General features: G+C 29.5%; 1 protein-coding gene and 1 long non-coding RNA gene across 2 annotated transcripts in view; both read right to left on the bottom strand.

The window, feature by feature from the left end:
* LOC136076723 (usherin-like) overlaps positions 1–25,368 on the bottom strand; it is a 765,758-nt gene that overhangs the window by 644,779 nt on the left and 95,611 nt on the right. The window lies entirely within an intron of this gene.
* On the bottom strand, positions 955–24,508 carry LOC136076722 (uncharacterized). The gene is made up of 3 exons (XR_010636540.1): positions 24,417–24,508; positions 8,348–8,830; positions 955–1,041 (listed from the first exon to the last, which is right to left on the bottom strand). It is a non-coding gene; the product is annotated as an uncharacterized LOC136076722 (long non-coding RNA).

Raw genomic sequence — 25,368 nt, forward strand, 5'->3', positions numbered from 1 at the left:
TTTAACAGAACATAAGTAACAACATTACGCAAGCATTAAGCAAAATGTTATTATAATACAAAATGTTATTAAAATACATTATAACAACATTAGGCAAAATATAATTAAAATACATTATTATGTATTTTTTGACACTAAACACTATCGTGAAACCCTCTGTTATAACTACATCACTTGGCTGGCAAAGTTGACAAATCTTACTCTACACGTTTACAAAGTCACAGCTCTTTGAAACAACATAATATAAACATATGTACCAACTTTAAACACAATAAATGTGTTTAAATATGTATTTAAGGTTAAATATATACCTTATATACATATTTAAACACATTTTTGAAAACAATTATATAACACGTATTAACACATACACAAAAAATAAACAACACTTTACATTATTATAAAAACACATTGATAAAACAACTATAAAGCACTTATTACCACATACACATACATATCAAAAAAGCATAAATGCAAACAATAAACGTGTACAAACCAAAATTTTAAAAATGGCGCTAGAAAATTTAAAAATATTTAAAGTAAATAAAATATATATTTACAAACAATACTCCTCACCTTTTTTTTTCATATGAACTGTAATCCTCCTAAAAAAATTTAACCTTTACATAAAATAACACGTGACATGCCATATCAGTGTTGGCACAAAATTTAATTTAATTTTTAACAAACATAGTTAATAGAACAAAAATAGTTAATAGCATCACAGAAATTTCAAAATAGTAATAACCATTTTATAGAAATAGCATTAGTATAACTTCAAATAACATTGATACCTTTATTTTCCTTCTAAAAAATAAAATAATAAAACTGCTAAAAGAAAAGCTAAAACAAACAAAATATAAACGATTTAAAAAATTAAAATCCTTTTGACTTAAAATCCTTGCTACTTCATCTAATAAAAATTTAAACTTTATCTAATAAAAATGTATATACAACTATTTTATATACTTACTTCAATTATAATATGATCTCAACAACGATTCTTTATCTTAGAATGATTCTTTATGTAATACATCTAAACTAATAATTAAATTTCATAAGGAAAAAAGTTTCAACTTGCTTAAGCGATCTTTCTCAAATGACCGCGTGCATTTTGTGAACGTTTTTTTTAATGCATAACTAATAAAACGACATTAAACATTAAACGTTAAACTGTTCTGTAGTATTAATATTAAGATTAATCATTTAAAACAACAGGTACATAGAAATAGGCATACGGTCTTTAGATATAATTTTAAGAAACAAAGAAAGAAAAGTATAAAACAACTTAATGTTCTGTCACTCTCAATAATATGTATGAAGAGCTTATTTTCAATATGCAATTTTAATTTAATGAGGTTTTTACAACAAAACAAGAAAGCAAAAAATATTGAAATAAATGATTGCTGCCCCAAACCAAACTCTTAGTCGTTTTAATGGAATACCTTGCATGTTTTTAGTATTTAGCATTATAATGTGGCTTTGTGTTAATATTGTAAATTTGTAATTATATTAATAAATATTAACATAATCTTCTTAGATTGCAGACTGACACATATTATCTTTTCACTTTGCCATAAACCAAAGCAAAAACTACTGTTACCATTTTTTATGTTTTACCATGTTTTACAACTTGCATGTGACAGTAACTTTTCAAAAAGATCCATGATGTTCTTTTACCTCTTTTAGTTGCTCATCAGTAATCATGATCATCATGGCCTACTGTGAATTACTTCAATTAATTCACTCTCATGTATTCTTTACAATTTAATTTAGACTAGGAGCATTGAACTACCCCACACTTAATTAATTTGCTTCTTTACTTTTATCTTGTCTAGTTTTTTGTATATCTCTGTATAGCCTAACCACTTCTTTTCTTCACTTCAATTATTGAGCATGTGGCTGTTTATCTGATATTATTACAAAAAGATTATTTTTTTAATAACCAGAAAATGCATATGTTTGAATAACTTTGTCTACTAGCTTATACAATGTAGCTGGCAGATACTGTGATTTGACTACCATGAATGAATAAGACTCCTTCTTGATAATGCACTTCATAAACACACATAACAAATGTTGCTATAGCTGGTAGAAGCATATAAACTAAGGATCCAGTTGGCAGTGGTGAGCCACCAAGAAGAAACCAATTTTTCAGGGCTGCACTTCTCCATATTGGTAGAACAAGGGCCGCTTTGCCCACTCTGGTATATCTAGATAATGGTTTATAACATGCAAATCAATAACATTTAAGATCTCTAAAGTCTCAAGTTACTTTCCAAAAGAGCCTTGATAGCATCTAACTCCTCAAACAAATGGTGAAATGGAAGCTCTTTTACATGTAGGAAACAAATAATTCAATGCAGAGGCAGTTAAAAATCTCTCAAGCAACTTTATAACATTACCCTTTCTTCCAGTGTTTACATAAGGTTCATCACAGCCCAGCACTTGCAAATTATAAAGTTATCATAAACCATGCAAATTTTTATGATAAAGAGAAGTATTTCCTTCTATTTATCATGAACCAGCTCAAATATGATAACATGTCCCTCATTTAAAAAAGTCAATTCAAATATTTCATTTAATTATTTCATTTAATTCAAGTATTTCATTTAGGAACAATAAGAGATTTGTATAGATTTGAATCAGGATTAGGACAATGTCGAACACAATAAAGTGAAGCAACGTTAGCAGATGCTAACTTAGTAATCAATTTTATATATGGTTTTCATGAAAGGTCAGTAGTCAATAAAAATCCAAAAAGATGTTGAGAAGAGAACACAGTAAGTGGGTTGCCATTCATTATTATAGGAATGTCAACAGTTGTTTGCAGTAATAAGTTTTGTGAGTTAAAATTCACGAGCTACTGTAAGCGCCAATCTGATAAAAAGAATAAGTCCCACTCTGATACAACAAGAATAATAACCCAAGTCTCACTGCCTCCATATAACGCAAAATAAAATTTTTCAGTCACAGCAGTTAGAATCTCAGTTTGAGAGCAAAAGATCAAAAACTGTATTGATTGTCTGACAGTAGGTCATTTGACCAAAAATTGGTATTAGAAATTTGTCAATTAAAGACTCTAAGACCTTGCTGATAACATATAGAAGTAGTGATTGACTGAAACAGAAAAAAAGCCGAAACCGAAATAAACCTAAATTCCAGATACTCTAGTTCGGTGCCGAAAATGAAACAAATTGTGTGTTATGGTTATGTATTATGTTGGAATTGTGTTTCACAAAACGTGTTTCATAAATTACGATTTATTACATAAGTTGGCGATATAAGCTAATAGCGAAAGTTAACAACAGGCAGATTTTCTCTGCAAAACAAGATTTTTTGGAGGTTATCTGTTAATAGTCTGTTTCTTTCATTACTTAGTACATCTCATAGTTTATATCAAAAATTACTTGTAGATTTTTCTCAATTTTTGTTGTTGCAGGGTTAAAAACAGCTCCAATATCGTCTTTCATAGTAAAGTAACAGTTATCACCAATTTTCTTAATTTTACATTTCTCAGTATTAAAGGACATCTCCCATAGCTTGGACCAGTCTATGAGGGCGTCAAGGTCATTTTGAACCGATATGATATCCATATTGTTTTTGATTGTAGAAAAGAGCTGGCTACCATCTGCAAAAAGCTTTATGAAAACCGATATGATATCCATATTGTTTTTGATTGTAGAAAAGAGCTGGCTACCATATCAAAAACAATAGTGGACCAATAACCGATCCTTGTGGTACCCCACTTGTTACCTTTGCCCAGTCAGAATACGCACCACCCAAGACTACCTGCTGTCGTCTACTTTTTAAAAAATCAGAAATCTAAGCAGTTAATTTTTCATCAAGCCCAAAGCCATTTTTATATTCAGTAGTTCGTGGCTTACTCTGTCAAAAGCTTTGGAAAAGTCCAGTAAGATTAGGACAGCCATAAAATTATGGTTTAGTGCCTCTGTATTTATATCTAACATCTCTAAGAAGTTTGTGGCACAAGATTTACCACTAACAAATCCATGCTCGTGAATAGATAGTTGTTTGAGTTTAGTAAGATGGTCCGTCATGTATTCTCTCACTAATCTCTCCATGATCTTATTTACAATTGAAGTCAACGAGATTGGATTATAATTTATTAGTTTACACCCTTTCTTAATGATGGGTGAGATATTTGCATCTTTTCATAGCGAGGGAACAATACCTGTTTCAAAAGATTTGATAAATATATAAGATAATGGAAAACTCAGTTTCTTATAACATTTTGAAAGAACAAAAGGATGTAACTGGTCTACTCTAGGCGGTTTCGATTTGTCTAAGCTGCACAGCAGAGTGGCTACTTGAGTATTACTAAATAGATTTTTACTGTCAACATAAGACATAGTTCGAGTTTTTGGTTTGGAATCTGGCATTAATATTTTGTTATGGGTCTGAGTAAAGGCTTTATGGAACTGTTGGTTTAAACGATTAGTGACATCTTTTTTCTCTGTGATTTATCTCCTGTCAGCATCAAATACTGCCTTGATATCAGTTTTTATTATTTTTTGTTTGTTGATGTAGGAGTATAAAATTTACATTGTTTGTTGAATTTAGTTTTAAGCTTAGCTTTATTTAATTTAGATGCTTCAATCATCTTTTTGAAAATACATAATTTATATCTTGAAGCTTTTTAGATATCTTTATTCATCCATCTGGGTACTGATTTGGATAAGTTGACTGGGTACTGATTTGGATAAATTAAGGGTAGAGAGGGATTTCATGGGAACAAACTTCTCAACTAGTTTATTATAAAAGTCAATGAAAATATCATAACATTGGTTAGCGTATCATAGAAGTTCGTTTGCCAATTAATATCATCAAGTGCTTCACTTATAGCTTCATAATTACCACATGTGTAATCTCGTAAATTTCTTTGATTGTTTTGTGAACAGGAAGGATCCTTAACTCGATATTCCCACAACAATGCTTTGTGGAACTGATTTCAGTACATGGATCCAGTATGGGGGCCTATTTCTACTGCGTATATACGATCAGGATCATCAATTAAAATTATATCAAGAAAGTTATGCTTGAAAGTAGGTTTATAAAGTGCTTGTAATTAAAAATAGTCGTTTATAGTCGTAATTAAAAATAGTCGTTTCTAAATATTCTCGGCTTGAAACTAAGTCTTTACCAAAACACATACCTCCTGTATCATCCCAAAAGATATCAGGGTAGTTTAGATCACCCATTATTAATAAGTTAGTTAAATTTTTTCCATCGAATAATTTATGTGCTTCTCTAATTGAGTCATTAAATATTTTGTTTAGGTCATACAAAGTATGAGGGTGTCTGTATAAACAACCAACTAGATAGTATTTGAACCAATGTTGACATGGCACCAAATTTGCTCACTATCTAAGTAGAAAGGATCATGAGATAAAAGATTATTTTGCACATAAATTACTACTCCTCCCCCACTGATAGTTCTTTTATTATTAAAATAGGATGTGTAATTTTTTTTATTGCGTTCAGAGGCACTGTTGAACCAAGTCTCATTAATGCCTATAATGTGCGGAAAACTAAGCTGTTCAATTCTTACAATGAATTCATCCCATTTATTGCATATAGATGTTGCATTAAAATAAAAACACTTTAAAGAAGACATAAAACTTTTCTTTTCCTTAATTTTCATAAAACAATTTTTATGCATGTCCTTAGAGTTGCAGACTTTCTTTTTGCTTGAGCTCAATCTATTTAAGTTCGCCAAAATGTATGCCCCAATAACCTTTTTTCCATAATTTGTTCCCCATTTAAGCCTCCCGTTTGATCCTTCTACTTCATTTGGAAGGTCAATGTTTTTATTGTTTCTTTCAGTTTTAAGTTTGGTTTCAATTCTAATTCGCCTCTTTTGTTTAACAGATTGCAAAAATAAAATTTTGAATTTCTGATGTAAAGGGGGCGAGATTGTATGATTTACAGCGTTTAATAATATTCCATTTGATTGAAGATGTAAAATTGTTTTCACCTGAAATAATTTAACATAAAAAAGTACAAAGATGACTCAGTGTCATCTTTGTACTTTTTTATGTTAAATTATTTCAGGTGGTTCGCATAACGTAGCTTAAAAAAGGTTTTGCTTATCCCAATGTATACTTTATCGTTGTATTGAGGTTTATTTGAACTGACGGTGGCTTGGTAAACAATGTTGTTAGACAAGCAATTGTTGTTCAGTAGACAAAGAGATTTTTTAATGCAATTGCAGCCTTTTTCTGATAACTTTACATCATCATATAAAATATTTTTGTTCTTTGAGTTGATAATAGATTTGATGTTTGGCAGGAGTAGCTTAACTTACTTGTGTTTCTTTCAAGTATTTTGTGTAGTTTGTGGTTTTTAGGAAAATGCTTGTTAACTAGAGTTAAAATGTGTTGACCAATTTTGGTTTTAATATTTTTACTAAATGGAAGATTGTACCAGATAATGTTTTGTTTGTGGGTTTTTTTTAGGACATTTTTTATGTTTGGTTTATATGCCAACTTCTAAGTGCATCCCGATTGCTTTAATGCGTCTTCATAAAGATGTGTCGATTTATTAAAAATAACTTCACTTGATGAGTTGGCGGACAATCTTAGTTCGATATTATTTGGAAGCTTATTTATTACGTTAGGTGGATGGTTAGAATCAGCGTGTACATAACTTAGCTTGTTTTTAGGCTTGCAATATGGTTGGAATGAATTTTGAGTAAGATTAAAAGTTAAATCAAGGTAGTAGACAATTTTAACATTGCAATTGATAGAGATGTTGAGATTGTAATGTTTGAAAACTTGAACAACATGCTTTTTTGATTATTCCATTTGATGGCCATTTTTGTTTTTAATAACAGCTAACCCGTCATCGCGATATAAACCAAAATCATTTTTTGTAGTAAAACTGCGAAAGTTGATCTAAAAGAAAAATCCCAACTAGTTCGCAAACTTCTGCGCCATCATCGGCTCCCATGGTAACATCAAACAATACTGTTTTTTTCTTAATCCATGATATGCCACCATAAAAAATAAAAGATTTTCTTGCATGACATATAATGGATTTGCTTTACTCGTCTATTATTATATATGTTGCTCTGCAAAGGTAATTGCGTTATTGAGTATGTTTTCATCAATTGACGGATAAAAATTGTTTATGTCAAATACTAAAAATTTACAAAGGTGTTTTTTATTAACAAACAACTCGGTGATACCTCTAAGTTTAATGATTTCACTTACTATGGAGTAAAATCTTCAAAGTACCCTCCACAAATTGAAGAATTGTCACTATTTGAAAAAGATTTAATAAATCTTGTTACAACAATCAAATTTTGCAATCTCAGCAGCACATTTCAAGAAAGATCATAGAATCTTTTATACCGCAACGAACTAGAACTCATAATGCCAATAGACCTCCCTGGATCACACAAGAAATTAATAGAAATAATATATAATAAGGAATCAGGTTAATTGCTAGCTACTACAGACCAGTTTCATTAATTTCAATAGTCTCTAAAGTACAAGAAAGTGTCCTTCGCAATATATAAACGTATGTAAACATATCTACACAATATATAAACACATGTAAAGGGGAAATCTTGTTTGACAAATAAAATTGAAACAGCAGAACTTTTGAGTGAATCGCTTGCGAAAAACATTCCAGTAGATTCTTGTTATCTTGACTTTACTAAAATATTTGACACAGTACTTTATGAACGATTAATAATCAAACTTAAGTTATATGGAATATCAAATGCAACTGGATTAGCAACTTTTTTAACTAATCGACACCAACGAGTAATACAAGGCAATGAAGCATCAAACTGGGAGTTGGAAACAAATTAAAAATAAGATTTGAGAAATAACCAATCCTTTCGGAGCATCCCAAGGATTGGTAATTTCTTAAATTTTATTCATTTTATATATCAACAATTTACAAGAGATTTTAAAACACTCTAAGCACTTTGCAGATGACACCAAGTTAATCAGGAAAGTAGCTAGCTCTGAGAATTGTCAATTGCTTTAGAATAAAATTAAAGAGAAATTGAAAAATTGAGCAATAGTACATAACGTACAATAGTTCAAAGACATTTCTTTGCAATATTTAAAACTTGTTATGAAATTTTTAGTAAGATTTAAAAAAAAAAAATTAGATAAATTGCAACAAATTATTTTACATTAAGTTTGGTTTAAGGAACTCAGGGGGGCCTTAAACAAAGAAAGTTTAGGCAATATTATTTTTTGCAATAATGTAACAATGTAAAATGCATAATGTAACATAGTGAAAGTATAAAAAAGTATAATAATAATAAAAATTTGAGCTCACATTCAGTTTACAGAGTTATTTTTACCTATACAACTTCACTAGGAAGATTACTAACAAAAGATTCAAAGCTGCTCCAACCCATTAAGTCGCTCTGAAGTCAAACGAAAACAATCGCATCGGCAGTCATGTTAAATGAGGTGAAAACATTGCAAAGAGTAAGAGAAAATCCTTATTGAGCAGTGCTTCCCAACGTGTGGCGTAGAGAATGTTCAGGGGGCAATTCGATTATTCGGGGACAATGGAAAAAAAAGGACGTTTTCAGTCTAAATTTAACCACATAGTCGAATCTCCAGGAAACGTCCATTATGAAGTGCATCATGCAAAAGTTTTTCGCTGGAATGCATTCGGAAAACTAAAATTGCTTTGGCAAACTAGGATTTGGATAACTAATTCGGAAAACTAGAATTTGAACTTGGATTATCATTTGCTTGAATCGTTCTGTCAATGTGCGTTACCGTTAATTTGAAATAAAAGTAGTGCTGTGCTTATAAAAGCAGTGCTGTTCTTACTAAAAAAAAGCAGTTGTTCGAATTTACCGTTGTTTTCAAATTTTTAATACATGTTATAAATAAATAAAAGTGATATTTAAATTTAATTGGTAAGTAAATATAATTGTAAATATATTTAATTACTTGTTTAGAATTTAGATGCCTTATAGAAAAATAAAAAAATATGTAATGATTGTTACGAAAACAATTCCCTCTGGACAATCATTTTAAGCGTAATTTCAAAATAACGATTAGCGATTGCGGAATAAGCATTTCCTCTTGGAGAATTGCACGAAAACTTATTGCAAAAGTATTCCCTTGAGAGACTAATATCTCGCGAGGAATTCTCACTTAAAAGCCATAGCGCTAAACATAATAACAGTTGGAATAACAAGTCGAGAAGACTACACACAGTTTATATATAACTAGTTGTTTATAATTCAACATTCAACAGTTTCAACATTCAAATTCAACAGTTGTTTATAATTTTAACATTCAAATATAGAAATGAATATAATACAAAAATCAACGTGGATTCTCTTTCAATAATAAATTAGAATACAATATCTGTTAACGATTGATTCTAAGGCGTATTTGAGTTATTTAACCGATATTTTGAAAAACTAAATATAATGAATAATGAACTTCAAGGAACAAATAAAACTCTTGTCAATGCAAAAGCGAAGATATTTGGTTTTATTACATCTATTGAACTATTTGGAAAGACGTTTACCAAAAACAATTTGAAAAGTTTCATTGGCTTCAAAAATGTGAAGTAACTGATACCGCTATACTTAAAATTGTCGAGCATCTAAAAAACTTGACAGCTGATTTAAAAGGAAGTTTTTCCGATTTGAAAGAAATTGATTTTCCAATGCTATTTTAGATATACAAATTTTTGAAAAAAAATTTTTAAACGCACAAATACAGGGTTTATTAGTACCAAGGGATCGAAAAAAATTGCTGCAAAACTGAGTTCGTCTCTTTTTGTTGGAAAAGGGACAGCAATTTTAAATAGTTCTAAAAAACAAAAAAATAAATAAATCTAATCCAAATAAAACTCGGCATAATCTATATGTTACAAGTTTATGATCTATTAAAATTTTTATATCTAAATTATTAATATTTTCTTACAATAAAAATAGTATGAAATTGCAATGTTTCTCAGATATTGAAATCTACAAAAAGGCTTTTTCAATATCTGCAATAAATGCTATCTTATTTACAGGAAAACGTATCAAAACTCCATTTAGTAGAGTTGTTAAAGAAGGACCTGAATATAAACAATCATTTAGCGAGGGACCTGAGTTTGTCGCACTCGCATCAAATACAAGGCGCATCTTGGTTGTAACTTTATATTCTCTTATAACTGGTCTATGAGGTAAATAATGAACAAGCCCAACCTTAGATTTATTACTTACTATTACCGTTCCATTTAATAATTGTTCTTTTATAATATCATTATATGAATCAAATAATTTTGCATCAGTTAACTTTTTCTTTTATGATTTGAGTCTCTTTAAACATAAGTTATAATTATCGCACAACGAAAGATGATTTTCCTTAAAGGGTAGTTCTCCAGTAAACTTATTATTTTCAAACTTAATGCTTTAGAGAAAATGTTCGACAACTAGTTTATCACTAATAATATCTTTGCTTTAATTCCAAATAGTTGAAAACCTATCTTTTAAAAACGCTTCATCATTATATAATTCTGCTTCGACTTTTAAAACATGCGAATACAGAACAATCTACTTTATTATTATTCTTAACCGTGATTGGACCAATGACTAAGTATCCTACTTTAGATTTTATTGCAATTGGGCCATCAAACCCTCTAATTATCTTATTTTTAATTATTGACCAATAGTAATCGGCACCTATTAAACTATCAACTTCTAAATATTCATTATCTCCATGATATTCTGTTAATTTTAAGTACTTTAAATGATTATAGTTTTTACGCGAAGTTTCTATATACTGGCCATTTGACGGAGAACAAACTTCTTTTACAAAACATATATTTTCAATATCAACGCCGTCATTTCCTTGAACATAAACTTTAACTCAATCTAAATTTTCATTCGTATTATTATTTCCGTAAGTTTTGATATTAATTTCTTTGGAATCTATTGTTTTTAAATTTAATTTTTTAAATAATGAAGGCGTAATGTAATTTAATTGAGAACAGTTATCAAAGGGAAGACGACAATAATTAAATCGGGAATTATTATTTTTGACTTTTGCCCAGGCTGTCTGGAGTAAAATACAGTGGGTTGCATAAATATAGAGTCATTACTTTGTTTGTGTGAAATTTTTGTTTTTTCACAATTATCTTTGAAACTAACTAATTAATACGATTAAAAGTGTATTAAATGTTTTAACTAATTAATTCTATGTGGAATGGTGTATAATTGGAACTTGCTAGGTTAACCAGTCTTGAGTAATTTAATTAAAAAATATGTGTATTTCTAATGTAGCAAAAATATAGAGTCAACTAAAATTTAACGAGTTAAATTGAAATATCTCAACGAAGTGTTATCCTAGCGACCTAAATTTTGGTGGTTGATTTCTTTCCAACTATATAAACGTTCTTGCGAAAATAAAATAAAGTTATCAGTTTTATATCTTAAGTTATTCGCATTGGTAATTATTTGGTAAAGTAAAAAGACAAAAATGGGCAAAAAAGCTGTTTCAGGCGAGGTACAATGGCAAATTGTAGGTCTGCTAAAAATTAAAAGAAAAACCAATGAGGAATAGCTCGAATGTGCAATGTTCCGTTTAAATTTGTATATAAAACTTTGAAAAACCACTCGCTACATGATGATGTCGAAGATTTACCAAGGCTTGGTAGAACTTTAAAGCGAACTTCAAGTGACTAAAGTTATCACTATCGAAAGGTTAAACAAGACCCTAAAATTTCTTACCGCCATATGCTGAAGGGTTCAAAAGTTAGTGTTAGTAGATGGACTGTACAAAGATGCCTAAATAAGAAAGGCTTAGATTGCTATGTCGCTGCTCGAAAACCACTTTTGCGTGTCTCAGATTGCGTAAAATGATTAAAGTGGTGTAGAGAAAGACTTCACTGGTCTGTTGAAGACTGGGCCAACGTCATTTTTAGCAACGAATCTAATTTTGAGGTGATAAATCGCAAGTCAAGACTATTCATCAAGAGGCTGGCTGTTGAAAAGTTCATAGAGCGTTTTTGTGTACCAAGGATACAAGGCGGAGGAAGATCAGTTGGAATATGGGAATGCTTCTCCCATAAAGGAACAGGGTCATACAGCATTTATAACGATAGAATTACCCAGTACAACTAAAAAGAGACCCTCGAATGTAAACTTTTGCCAACAGCGAGAGCTTTTTGCGGAAGACGACAACAACAGATTTTTCAGCACGATGGCGCTACGGCACACACTGCAATCTCAATTAAAGAGTGGCTTAATCGGAAAAATATATAAAATCTTAAATCTTTTTTTTTGAAAAAACTTTTTTTCTTACTTTGTTTATAAAACCACTGTTAATAAAATTTAAAACAATTTAAATTATTAAATTTTTTGTTTGCTTTAAATTTTAAATAAACATAAAAAAAATCATACTAAAAATCAGCTGATTCTATATTGACGCAACCCATTGAAGATTGATTAATTTTAGAAGAAACATCAGCAACAGCTGATAATTGTCCTGTTTAAGAGTTATTATCAAGTTTTTTATTCTATTTAAAACTATCACAAATAGATATATGGTGAGGCTTGACACACTTAAAACATCGAAAAGTTGATCTACAGTTTTTACTCAAGTGACTTTCGCGTAGGCAACGAAAGTAACATCATTTTTTAATTAAAGTGTTTTTTCTAGCTAAAACATCAGTCACTAAAATACAAAAATGAGATTTATGAATTTTTAATCAATAAATACATGTAATTAAATTTGTTGAAAAATTTTGATAACGGAAATTATTTTGCCTTAAATTCTGGTTAAACTTGTTACTAAATCGATTATCTGTCCCGTTAGCAATTAATGTTTTTGCAGCTATGGGATTTCTATAATTTTCATAAATTACTACGAGTACTTTCTCTTGCACTTATTTCTTTTTATAAAATTTTCTAAAACGTTAATTATATTCCAAGCTTGACATTCCGTTTAATTCTCTATTTATAATTAAATTTAATTCCTCTGGGAGTTTTTCCAATAAGATAGGAATTAAAATTAATCCATAAATATTTTCATTTACTGATAGATTTTCCAAACTCTGAATTTGTATTTCTATTTTATCAAACATTTTCTTTAATTCGCTTATTTTTCTAACATCCTTAATTTTTTCTAGTGAATAAAATTTTTTCATATGAATTGAAATTAATAATTGCTTATTGGAAAATATATTTATCATGCTCATGTTTCTTACAAGGTATTTTTTATTTGTTAATGTTAATGCCAATTTATATAAAAAATCAAAATTATATTAAAAATTTTAATTATATTTAAAGCTACTGAATAGTTTTCATTGGATAAGGTTAATCCTGTAATTGCAGATAAGGCCTGACCTTTAACTAAATTTCTAAGATAAGTCATTTTTATATATCAGACAATTCCATATTCTTATTTATAACACAATCAAAATTTTCATAAAAAGTTTGCCAATTTTTTTGTTTACAGTCAAAGAGTTCTAATTTAAGAGCAGGAAACTTAACTGTCTTGCAAATAAAGTTATTCGAATTTATATCATATACATTATTTTTATTAATAAAATACCTTCTATACCTAAAATAAACCGTTTTTAAAAAATGGTAAACTCTGTACTCGTAATTTCTTCTTGTTCTAACTCCTCGTCCACCTCAATCAAAAATGATATATCGCAATGAAACTGCGGAATTTTCAAATACTTATCGATGGCTGTATTTTTCAGACTCGTCAACTCATTCAAGCAATCTTCGCATTAACCATAAGATTGCTAGCTTGATCGAAAATTTCTCTACGTTTATTGGCAAGATTAGACATAATAAGATTAAGAAAAGAAATAAATGACTATATTATATATAAAAATAGTATATGACTTTAAATACAATTGTATGGCCTTTCAAATTGAGACCTCGATCAATGAACTAATAAAAAATTGGTATCAACAAAATGTCCAGTCAAACTAAACCCTCGTAGCAAAAATAATGGTAAATAATAATATTACCTTTGAACTTGACTTTATATATTAACTTAAATAACTTTGTGTACAATTATACTTAATAAATGAATCTTATGACGCTCAGTTCTTGATAATATCTTAAATGATTTTCTTAATAATATCTTAAATAGTTTTCTATTATATTTTTAACTAAATTTCTTTAGTATATTAAATAAATGTCTTAATTCTTAATCATGAAATAATTATTTCGAAACAACAATAAAATACAATTATCACATAAACAACTATAATAAGGAATAATAATTTGTAGTTAACGATTGACAAACGATCCAAAAGTTACAATTTAGTTTTAAATAAATCCTAACGTAAATCTTTTATGGAAATTTTCATTAACAAATAAAAAACTTACTTAGCTGATTAATAGTTCTTAACTCTTTCTTTATGTATCGCTCCTTTAATTTTGTCTTTTAGTCTCTACCGTGGACTTCAGATTTCAAAATATTCTTTGGAACTTCATATTCTTTCCGTATTCTCCTTAAACTCCATGTTGTTTTGCGTAAGAGATGTATTGTAAAATGAATTCAACTTATTATAATTAATAAGTATATACAAATATACAATAAACACAAAGAAGATATCGTAGATCAGAGCTAGTGGCAGAAGAGTTGATCGAGTCCGTTATTGTTTGATAGGTTACTCCAAGAGAGCGAGGCTCGATAAGTACGCTATTTATACATATTCCCAAATAAACAAGGAAAAATTTAACACAAGTGAGGGTCAGAGACAAAAGGAGACAAGTCAAGGAGTGAAGGTATCAGAGACAAGTCAAGGAGTGAAGGTATGTGATTAGGTTTTTCTGAAAAACAACGATCTACACTAAAACCAATGACAAAGACCCAATTTATGCGCAACTTGGCACTGTTAATTCTCAGATATACAACTATCGATGAAATCAGTCTCTCTGAGAGCTACCGCGGAGATTGGAAAACCATATTACAAGCCTCAGAACCATTAAACTTTTAGAGTTGTACCCACATTAGGAGATAACATAAAGAATTACATAGCTACCATCAAGGAAGAAAAACAAAAAATCTATGCAGCTTTTATCATCATAGGCAGAAAATATTTCACACCTTTGGAGAGACTGATACAAAATAAGAACTTATTTAACAAACTAAAATGTATTCGGAATATGGATGAAGCAGGGTTACAACTAGATCATATACCAAAACGTGTTGTTGTAAGGAAAAGAATCAAAATATATTCAGAGTCAAACAAGTGGCAACAAAGAAACCATTACTAATATAGTTTGTATAAATGCAGCCGGTCATACCACCTCATAATAGTGAAGGAGCAACATTGAGTGTTTCTTGCTGGACTAAACAAGGTTTTGCTAAGTTACGGTTTGGAAAAAAATTTTTTTTCAAACATTAGTTCTGCAAGGCCACAGATTTTAATTCTAGAAAGACATGAGATGTAAAACTTCCAATTCACATCCACAACTGGTTGCAGCCTTTGGACAGCACAGTTTTTAAGCCACTAAAAAATATGCATTCTGATGTCTCTCAAACAATGATGAGTAAAACTACCCAGGGGATACAAGTTATTTGGTTTATTTTCTAAAGCGTAACAATGTGACATCACAACAATGCAAGAACTCAACCTGTAGTCAAAAATGATTCAATTGATTTTTCTATTCAAGACAATACTGTGGATTAGTACAAATTAGTGATGTACCGATAACACTTTTTTGGCCGATGCCGATACCGATGCCGATGGATAGGAAAAGGCCGATACCGATGCCGATACCGATGAATTAACTAATTATTAAAGTTTTGAAGATATAAAGCCATAGAACTTTAAATCGGGTAAATTTTTTCATGGAATCCGTACTGGTAAACAAATACTTGGACCCAAATCAGAGCCAAACAATTACTTTAAAAGATGTTAGAAAAACTCAGTTAAAAAAATATACATTTCTAATTTTTTTTACTATGAAAAGAAAGCTTTCAAAAAAATAAATACAATTTTAAATTTATATATATATATAATTATATAAATATATATATATATATATATATATATATATATATATATATATATATATATATATATATATATATATATATATATATATATATATATATATATATATATATACTTGTATATTCTCAAAATAAAATAAAATAAGAGACTTCAAAAGGAAATACCAAAAAAAATAATAACTTTAAGATTCTGAAGAAAGCATCAATAGCAGTTGCCATAATGTTAAGTATTTAAAATTTATACGAATATTGTAATGTAAAAACATAAGCATTTCTCCTGTTTCTGGAGTTGACCTATTTTGTCTTGAAGAGTAAACTTGTCCTCCACAACTGAACAACCGTTCACTTTCAACAGAAGATGGAGTGCATGATAAATACTTCTGAGCTATTGGAGCTAATTGCTTGAAGTTATTTCTATTTGCTCTCCACCATACTATAGGGCTATCTTGTTGCATGATAATGTCTTGGCTCCAATAAATTAAAACTTCATTTTTCAATTTTAAATAATGCTTGTTTTCTGTTTCTTGCAGAACTTTAGATATTGATTTGTTTTCGATTAAATTGTTTTATTTTTAACAAAATTTTCAAAGCATTTTGAAAAATCGAAATCTAGATTTATTGTACTTGATGACACACTGACCTCATGTTGAAATTCCATATGATCTTTTTGTTGAAGACTTTTTGAGCAATCTACAAGCCATTTAATAATATTTTCAAAATAACTATCAGCTTCTTCATTTGGAAAAAAGTTATTTTTATACTAAAAATGTGGCTAAAATGAGATTTTTGTTATTGAGATATTTTTCAAATCCTTCATTCGCTGATTTTTTACATTCTTTTAAAGTTGTCCCTAATCCTAAAAACATGGGAGACTTTTCAGCTTGAACCAGCATGGTTTTTATAACTTGTCTAGTTGGAATTATAGCGGATACAATTGCTTCACGTTCACTTAACAAATTTGTTATATCATTAAACAATTTTAATAGTCCATTCATTGTTTTCAAGTGACTTTAGTTTAGAGTTGTCATTATCACAACAAAATGGGATCAAAGCACGCTTCTGTTCAAAAATTCTTTCAAACATAAAATATTGACTGTTCCATCTTGTTGTTATGTCTTGTTTGAACCTATTTTCTGGCACTTGATAACTAGTTTGATATTTTTGATAAGCTTCAAAAGAAGATGACAAATGATTAAAATGGGTTACTATGTTTTTACAAGTTGTTGATATATTTTTAATGTATATCTGGGCAAATACAGCATCATTCAACACAAGTTGCAAAGTGTGTAAAAAACACGGCAAACCGTTGTAACCTGCCTCTCTTATGCCAGCGACCATATTAGCTGCATTGTCTCTAGCAACTAAATGTACCTTTGAATTTGGAATAAGAAAGTCATTCATAGAACTTTGAATTGCTTCACTTATATTTTTGGCAGTCTGCGATACATCGAGTTGACAAACTCGAAGAATTGCTGATTTTTGATGAAATTCATTAGTTAACCAATGAGCTGTCAGGCTAAGAAATGAGCATTTTCCGTTGGTAGATGCCCATCCATCAGTTGTAAATGAAATATATGAAGCATCATTTATTTCTTTTTGGACCTTTTGTCTGACCTTGTTGTATATGTTTTGAAAAACAGAGTTTTTAATGTATTTTCTACTTGGAATGTCTTCTACTATAGAAAAAGGTTGAATATCAACTGCAATCATTTCTGCTATATATTTACTAATTAGTTTAGACCTGTGATCATTGATGTCCCAGGGCTTTTTTCTCTCAATTGTTTGAAACAAAGTTTGCTGACACTGTTTTGAGCAACTTGCATGAGTTGACTTGATTTTCTTGAATACTTTTTGTTCACTTTCTGCTCTTCTTTTGTTTTCTTCTTCATTTAAGTTTCAACTCTTTGCTTGCTATTTCTTTATGTTTTGTATTAATATGAGACAACATATTTGTTGTGTTAAAAGACTTTGATTTTTTCTCTTTGTAACCTCTTGTAATCTTCGTTTTGCATAGGCAACATATTGCAATTGAAGCATCTTCAGGAGTAATAGTAAAATATTTCCACACCCAGCTGCGTGATTTTATTGGAATATCTTTTCGAAACAAAGCTGCTGCCATTCTAAATGTATATTTGATTCTGCAACTTTATTACCTTATTAGTAGTTTAGATACCTAAATAACAATCATTTAAAAATATAGATAGCAATACTTGAATACATATAAATAACAATGCTTAAATAAGTTACTTTTAATAACCATGAGCGAGACTAGGTTTTTTCAAACCGAGACGAGATGGAGACGAGAAGTTAGTACTTCTCGTGAGACCGAGAACGAGACGAGAAATTTAACAATTTTTGAAAACAAATTTATTAAAATCCAAGTAAAAAAAAAAAAATGTTAACATGGTTTTGACAAATAGACACAAATGACATTTGTCAAATGTAAACAACTTTTTCAAATACTAATTCAGAATTTTTTTGCCAAACTTTTCCAACACGACAATGTTTTCTCTGATTCTCTGAAAATGATTTGTTCTACTTTTTCTGGGTGTAAGTTGTGTCTGTATGATCGGACAACATTTCCACTTGAGCTAAAAACTCTCTCTGATTTAGTTGAACTTGCTGGAATAGCTAAAAATTGTCTAGCTAATGAAGAGAGTTCTGGCAATGTATTTGAATGCAGTTTCCACCAATCAAGAATCGGAAAGTCTTTTTTGGCATCAGGGAGATATTCAAACTGGCACATTTCACTCAAAATAGGATTCAGTTCAGATGTTGGCTTTTGTGTTTCAAGTCTGACGTTTAACTTGCGCTTCAGTTTAGAATTAGGGGACAAATCTGCTGAAAGGACTCTGGCAACAGGTTGGCACTCAACATTATCCTTAACCTGTGAGGCTAACCATTCTTTTGTTGTTTGAAATTTTTTGAAGAGCTTCAAGTGAAGTCCCTGTTAAGCAGGATTTAAGTAGTTTGCTGCAGCACTCAATAAGTTTCCATCCAGCTGTTAAATTAAAGCTTATAAACATCATTTTAAGAATAAATAAACTTGCCTGTAAACAAAGTCAAAATAAACAATTTTTCTAAAAATTCTAAGCGGTGCATAAAGTTTAGATTATTTATTATTTAATAATTATCAAAATGCAGGATAAAAGTATTAAAATGCCATCGGTAATGCATATCGGTAAATTAATAAAAAAAGGCCGATACTTATACCGATTCCGATTGTACAAAATGTGGCCAATTAAGCCGATGCCAATGCGATGCCGATTAATCGCTACATCACTAGTACAAATGTAAGTTTTGAAGAAGTAAAAGTTAATAAATTAACATTAGTAAAAAAAGTTTCTTTTGATAGTTCATTGGTGCTTCATGGTTTCAAATTGCAAGTATTTTTTTGAATTCTTTTGAATAATAAAAAATATCACAACACATCAATAGAAATTAAGTTTTCATTTCCATTTAATGGTTCATTAAGTCTATTAGACAAAGACTCCAATGTTTTCACTTATCCTTCACTACAAATTAAACAAAAGAAGATTAACTCAAAAACTCTATTTTGCAGTTGTTTTTTTTTCACATTACAGTCTTACAACACGAAGCTTAAAGACAGCAGCAAAAGTAGCTTGTGAAAAGAGAAAAGTTGAATAAAAAAAAGGTTTTCTTAAAAAAAAAAAGATAACTGTGAACTATAAAAATAAGTTAGCTGAGATATCAAAATTGCAAAAATCAACCTCTATTGAAGAATTAAAATATTGAAGATATTGAAAATTATCAAGATATTGAAGAAAGAAAATGATGGTATTTAGCAATAAGTTTTTTTAACTTTTTTTTGGGGTTCATTACCTGCACTTAGCATATAATGAGTTAAACTGAATTAATTATCTTGATTGATTTTTTAGTTTTGTTTTATTTCTAAATGATTGCATTATAATAAATAAATTTCCCATTTTCGGATCATTGGCAAATAAATGGTTAAGACATTTGCCAGTATTTGATATAAAATACAAGCCAGTATTTGGTGAAATCTTTGTTACCTGCATTATATGTAATTTGATGTTGTGATAGTTACAATAATCCTTACTTAAATAGAAAGTGCTTTTATTTATCTAAAATTTATATTAAAAATAACTAAAGTATATATGTGATATATACTTCAGTTAATTTCTGCAATGGGTATTTCTTATAAAAAAGATTTTTGTGAAATGCTCTTTTTAATTTCATAAAGTTGCTTAACTTATATATTGAAAACAGTTTGATGACCACTAACTCCTGCACTATTATGTATTTTTGGTAAAAAGAACGATTTATTAGACCTGGTCATTTATTCCATTTATTTAGAACTACTCATTGAATGGGACAAAAAAATTATTGAATAGGACAAATATGAAAGATTAAAAAATGAAATGAGGTCAGTAGTAAGTTTCAATTAAGTTAAGGAGTAAAGGTTGTTTCTACCACTTGGGGGTCTTTACGCCATAATGTCCTGTAGATCGATGAACGTGCACAATTTCTTTGGAAGATAGCAAAGTACTAATAATGCTATTGACCCTTGAGGGACTACCGAAATTATAGTTTTGGTTAATAGAAGATGTTTCCTTAACTGTAATGTATTGAAGTCTGTTATTTAAGTAGGATTTAAACCATTTAAGTGGAATTCCACGTACACCATAGTATTGTAATTTGGCAAGAAGAACATAGTGATTTACTGTGTCGAATGCTTTTTGCAGGTCGAGGAAAACACCACAATCAAACTTAATTTTATCAAGGGCATTTCTTAAAGTTTCTGTAAAATTAATTAGTGCATGTGTAGTAGAGTAGTTACGTCTAAATCCGTATTGTAATTTATGAAAGCAATTAAAGGTATCAAAAAAGTTGTACAGTCTTTTGTGCATAGTTTGTTCAAATATTTTTCCAATGTTGGATAACAAAGAAATCAGTCTGAAATTAGATGATTCAAGCTTTGACTCATTTTTGTGAATTGGAATAATGTTAGTAATCTTAAAAACTTAAAAAAATATAATATTACTTGTAATATATCGTCACAATCATAATATTATAAGTAATATATCGTCACAATCGCCCAAGTCATTTTTTGGGGGTTTTGAGTTAAGAGTTGAAATATATAGCTTATACAGTCTTCTATTATGTCTCAAATCGCCTATGTCTTAAACCAATCAGAAAGCAGTTTATTTTTAATTTTTTCATTTCTGCCTAAATCCGCATTTTGACTAAAAGCACAGTTTGCCTAAGTCATGCACTAAAGGAATAAATGTATGTCTGCTGTAATTTCTCTTCGAGAAAAACTGATTTAATCAATTGTGACAGTTTGCCTATTATAGTTATAGTATCTTGATTTTTCGAGTGTTATTAACTTTAACTAAAACAAGTAATATAATAATATCATTTTGTTTTAATGTATAAAGTAAAATAAACCTTATAAATGGAGTAGATAGGCCTAGAGGAAAAATACTTGGTCTAGAGTCAATTGACTAACACTTTGAAACGTGTAGTGACTTTATATTATGACTTAATAATGTTGTATATAGAGATTCAATAATCTAAGCATTTAATTCAAAAACTTATTTTAATGTTTAGGTTACAATGATGATGAGGAAACATGTGATGATAGCTTTCTCCTTGTTGGGATATTAGTCAATGAACAAGACCAGAGGGAAGAGACAAACTTTGAATTAAGTTCCTCTCTTATCGAATGTTTGATACAAGCATCAGAGGTTGAACAGGAATCTTACCAGAATGTTCTTGTAAATACAGTTAATACAGATTTAGTTTCACCTTTAAATTGTGTGTCTGAACATTTAGAAAAGGAAACCATAGATGATAGACCTTCAAGAGAAAACGAATATCAGCCATCTGAACTGGACTCTTCTAGTTTAGGTCCTTTAGCAGAACGAGCAGAGAGAAAGCAATAGACCACAGCCAGAAACATGGAATGAAAATGTACCAAAGACAAAGAGGCTTAAAGGTGAAGAGTATAGCAGCAGACGAGCAGTTGTTAATGAAGAAAGAAAGATGGGTAAAAAATGTGACTTAATTTTGCCAGAAACTAAAACTCAGAAACTGTTGGAATGTTGCAGAAGAAGAAAGAGATTTGATCCATACATCTTTTTAGGAAATGACATCCTGGAGTGAGAGGCAAAATGTTGTCAGAGCCATGGTAACATCTGTTTCAAAGAAACAAAAGAAATCAGAAAATAACAACAGGTCTCATAATTTCATCTATAAATTGAGACTTTAAAATAGAACTGTTGTACAAGTGTGCAAAATAATGTTTTGTTCCACTTTAGAAATGCCAGAGAAAACTATTAATGATTGGCAAAATGCTGGAACTGAAAAATGTCCAGATGATATGGAAGAGATTGAAAAATCTGTTCCTAGTAAAAACATGTCTGATGAAGACGCACAATTTATAAAAGAGTGGCTACTTAAAGTACCCTGTGTGGACTCTCATTATTGTCGAAAGGTTCGAGCCAGGCACAAAGATAATTGATTTATATAACTTATATACATCAGATGCAATCTCTGCTGAAAGAAGAGTAGCTGGATTATTATATTTTAAGAATACCTTTCACTCTCTCAAGATGTCAGTTTTTATGCCTCGCAAAGACCACTTGTATCGCAGCAAAAATGGGAAACATTACTGTAGAAGAACACCTGACTCAATTAGCTTTGAAAGATGATGCTCGAAAGCAAAAAAATCAAGATAAAGAAAGAGGATTAATGGATAAAAGTGTGTCAGTTTGAACTATGGACACTCAGTCAGGGCTTTTGTCCTCTGAGTAAAGCAAGTGCATTGTATTACAAGACAAATCTACAGGTGCATAATTTCACAATGTATAACATGTGTAAGCGAGATGGATATTGTTATGTATGGGACGAAATTAGAGGGGATGTCTCAAGTGAAGTATTTGGATTTTTGCAATACTCACATTTTAAAACCATACTTCATGCAAACAGAAATATCAAAGAACTTATCATATGGAGCGACAGTTGTAGCTATCAAAACAAAAATGCATCAAAATTTATCAAACATTTATTATTATTTATCAAAAGAGACAGGTATCTCTATCTATCAAAAGTATCTTGTTTCTGGACATGCGAACATGGAATGTGATGCAATGCACAGTGCCATTGAGAAAAATATTGTCAGTGACGTGTACACTCCCAGAGATTTAGTTGTAATGATGCAGACTGCCAGGCGAAACCCCAAGCCATATTTTGTGAATCAGATGGACTTTAGTGATGGACTTTGCCAAATTAAAAGAGACCTACTTTACCAGCATTAGACCAGGTAAAAAAGTTGGTGAGCCAAACTTTTTTACCTGGTCTAATGCTGGTAAGCAAGGTTAGCATGCTCTGGTACCACCCTGATGGAAAAGTGGAGTACAAACTTTTTGGAGGTGCCATTGAGTGGAACTCATTACCCACTTATTTCAGGAGCACCCAGAACTTAGTTGAATGGCCCCCTATGTACACTAACTGTAGGCCTATCAGTAAAAGATAGTTTGATGATCTTTAAAGCATGAAAACTTACCCAATGAAAATCTTACCCAAAGATGTACATGCATTTTATGATGCACTTTCATTTCAATGAACTTTGAGCAATAACAATTATTCAATACCGCAACTAGAAAAGTTACCTTACAATATAATATTTGAATAATTTGAAAAGTTATCTTAAATACATTAAATGTTTCAGTAATGTTATTACATACTAATCAAATAAAAGCTGTTTTTGTGTGTTACTGTTACTATAAAATTATACTTTTGTTATTAACATGAAAAAAAATTGTGTTTTTTTTGAAAAAACTTTCAACAATCATTTTTTTCTCTTGTAAATGTATATTAAATGTATTATTAAGTAGTACAATGAATACAAGTTGTATTCACATGTAACAAACTCTTTTTATTATAATTTTTTTACTGTTTCCTTACAATTACAATTGCCTAAATCATAATAAGAACTTGTTTTATTGCCTAAGTCATTTTCTTAGGATACCAATCGCCTATATCCTATTGTGTCTCAACGGTAATACACAAATCACTTTTAAAGTAATAAATGAAAGCATCTAAGTTATAAGATGCCACAAAATAAACCAGTGACGTAGCAAAAGAAATACCGAAGTTATTCAGTTTTTTTTAGTTTTCTTAAAACAAGAAAAAATGACTTAGGCGATTTTCTCAAAACAAGAAAAAATGACTTAGACGATATAGCATAATGATATATATAGTATACTATAAATTAAATGTCAATATTAATATATTGACATGTAAGTTATGTCAATATTATTAAAAATAAGTGTAACTTTTTGTGTAAGTTACGCTTATTGAAAATAAAAATAAAAAACTTATACAAACTGGAAAAATCCTTACAACGACATATTAAACTTTAGGATTAACATATACCTTGTCATTTCTATATCCATTTAAAACTTTTTGTAATTTCTTTTTAATTCTAAAGCTATGATTTTATTACTTTTTAGCTCACGAGCACGCCGTCAATAACAACCTTTATAAAGTTGGAATAATTAAATTAAAATTCGCATAACTTAATTTAAATATTACACGCATAATTACGTGTTTTTGTCATTGGACTCGTATTCTGAGTGATACTTTCTTGCGCAACAACAACAACAACAACAACAACAACAACAACAACGACAACAACAACAGCAACAACAACAACAACAACAACAACAACAACAACAACAGCAACAACAACAACAACAATAAATTTTAAAAAAAGATGCAAATTAATAATGTGCTTTTAATTTGAACAACAACAGCAACAACAATAACAATAACAACAACAGCAACAGCAGCAGCAATGTTATTTTTTGAGATAATATTTTGTTAATTTATTATTATTTCAATGTTACAATAGAGATTATTTGGTGTTTGGATTTTAATTTTTTTAAATAGTTTATATTTTTTCTTATAGTTATTTATAGTTTAGAATTATTTATTTATTTTGTATTCTAGCTCAGAGTAATAGTTAGATGAAAGGGTATAAAATCTTCCATAAAAATTATTTTTGCACATCAAGTTATCTGATAAAAAATAGACGCATAATTTCTTATTGAAATTATTTCATTTTAATTTCTTTTTTAATATTATTTCATTTTAATTTCTTTTAAAAATGATGCAAATTAATAATGTGCTTTTCTTTTGATTTGGTATGGTGAGTTATACTGTTTACCCTTGTACTTTCAGAAATGATGAGATAGTTAAACCTCTAGAATTGACGTTTAAATTTTGAGTCATAAAATTAAAGCAAGGGAAAATATATCAACACAACATATTTAAAATAGAGACATATAAAGGTTAGTTTTTAATATAAATTATTATCTAGTTGATA

Source organism: Hydra vulgaris, chromosome 02 (assembly GCF_038396675.1).
Source record: "Hydra vulgaris chromosome 02, alternate assembly HydraT2T_AEP".
NCBI lineage: Eukaryota > Metazoa > Cnidaria > Hydrozoa > Anthoathecata > Hydridae > Hydra > Hydra vulgaris.